We start from the raw sequence: 2394 nt of genomic DNA, 5'->3' as shown, positions 1-2394 counted from the left end.
ACCAGACTCTGGTCCACTAGCCTGGTCCTACCAGACTCTGGTCCTACCAGACTCTGGTCCACTAGCCTGGTCCTACCAAACTCTAGTCCTACCAGACTCTGGTCCACTAGCCTGGTCCTACCAGACTCTAGTTGACCAGTGTTAACTTCCTTGAAGGCGGGTCCTCTGTTGGATCTGCCCAATCACTACCGTTTAGTAGTGACATTAGCTTAGCATCGCTAGCGTTAGCCTTAGCTAACTCCTTCACCACTCAAACTGTTCCCGAGCCCCGTGGGGAGGAGGACTACAACATCATGCCCCCAAACAGGACTCAGCGGGTCCTGCTCGGGCTTTAACTTCTGGAGGTTCTGCAGCGCTGAACCCCGGAGAACCGAACGGCTTCGCTCGCGTCTTTCTCCGCCGCCGTTAGTACGGAACTCACAGAAGGTCACCCAAGGTCACCAAAGGTCACCGACGATCATAGAAGGTCGCCAAAGGTCACCAAGGGTCATCAGAGGTCACTGAAGGTCACTGAAGGTCACAGAAGGTCGCCGAAGGTCACCAACCCATAAGCCCAATAATCCATTCTGGGCTTTTTTGCCAAAGTGTTTTGGAAACAATTTTTTTTTTTTTTTGTTTATTGACCATAAATTCCCCCAAAAACTGTAAAACTAAAGTTCATGACTTAGTGTTACGTAGTGTCAAATGTCAAAATAAGTGAAAAACATTGAAAAAAAGGACAAAAACACAAGAATAAGTTTTTAAAAATTCATGAACAAACAATAAAAACCGTTAATTGATTTCCATTTCGACGGGAAAACAACGCGAGGGTTAAAAGAAAAGTCTGGAGGCCGGTTTGGTGCCGAGGAACGTCCCTTTTCCCGTAATGGTTTGGCCCGTTCTGGCTGTGCCCCCCCCACCACCACCACCACCACCACCACCTTCTGGCCGGTCCAGAGTCTGGGGTTTGGCTCTGGGTCCAGGTCTGGGTGGGTCCAGGCTGGGTCGGACTGTGTGGTTGAACAGGGTCAGGGCTCACCAGAGACACATGCTCAGTACTCGCTGGAGGAAGTATTCAGACCCTTTACTGCAGTAAAAGTACTAACACCACACTGTAGAAATACTCTGATACAAGTAGAAGTACCACAATGAAAAGGGGATTAACCCTTGAGTCGTCTTCGCGTCAAAATTTAAAATCAACACTTTTGTTGTCGCTTTTCATCGATGTTTTTAACTTTTTTACCTTTTTGTCCCTTTTTCAACACTTGACTCTTTTTTTTTATGTTTCTCGACTTATTAACTTTAGTTTTACAGTTATTTTGGGAATTTATGGTCAATAAACCTCATTTATAGGAAATTATCCCTAATGTTGGAGTTAGAAAAGCAGAAATTAGGAATTATTGAGACTAAAATTAAAGGAATGGATGTTGATGATAATCACAGACTGGAATATGTCAACTTTTACTCAATACTATTTCAAAAACACTTCCATTTGTTTTACAATGCTATAAAATTGAATAAGACGACAAGACCGAGTACCAATACTAGCAAGTCCAAGACCATAAAAAAACGGTCTTGAGTCCAAGACCGGACTTGAGTACTCCAGCCCCGCTACAAAAATATAACACTGTAAGTTTAAAAAAACAGAAAAATGTGATTTATATTCAATTCATTTTTATTTGTAGTATCAGTTCCATGTACATTGAGTAAAGAAGCCTGACGTGGTGGAGGGGAGCTGAGGAAACAGTCCCCTCTGTGCACCCGTATGAGCCGGGCCTCTCTGGCTCAGTATGTGGTTTGTAGAAGGTAAACAGGACCACGGTGTGATGGATGACCTGCGAGGGGGGGGGCGCTGGGACTGTTATTTCCTGTTTTTCTCAATTAGGCTCCGAGAGCCTCTGGAGCGGGGGGGGGGGGGGGGGGGGGGTTGATCAGCAGCCGACGTGAAGCCGGTATCTGTTCCTGGGCTGCTGCAGACCTTCTCCTCTCAGGGCTGCTGGTCTGTCTTGCTCCCCCCACGGGAGATATAAACAGGAACTATGAACGTGTTTCTATACTGGGTCTGATGTAAATAAACAGGACAGGAAGTCCCAGACACTTTGCATCATTATGTGGTCTGGTGTGGGCTGGACCTGGTCTTTTTTTAACTATCTTATTATTAAGATCAAGGTACAGAAAGACTCTTATATAGAAGGACAGTTCATCTGGATATATAGAGACGTCTAGACCTGCTCTATCTGTAGATTATAGAGCGGTCTAGACCTGCTCTATCTGTAAATTATAGAGTGGTCTAGACCTGCTCTATCTGTAAATCATAGAGAGGTCTAGACCTGCTACATCTGTAAATTATAGAGAGGTCTAGACCTGCTCTATCTGTACATTATAGAGAGGTCTAGACCTGCTCTATCTGTACAT

This window comes from Etheostoma cragini, chromosome 16, assembly GCF_013103735.1.
Source record: "Etheostoma cragini isolate CJK2018 chromosome 16, CSU_Ecrag_1.0, whole genome shotgun sequence".
Taxonomy (NCBI): Eukaryota; Metazoa; Chordata; class Actinopteri; order Perciformes; family Percidae; genus Etheostoma; species Etheostoma cragini.
This window is presented reverse-complemented; position numbering follows the sequence as displayed.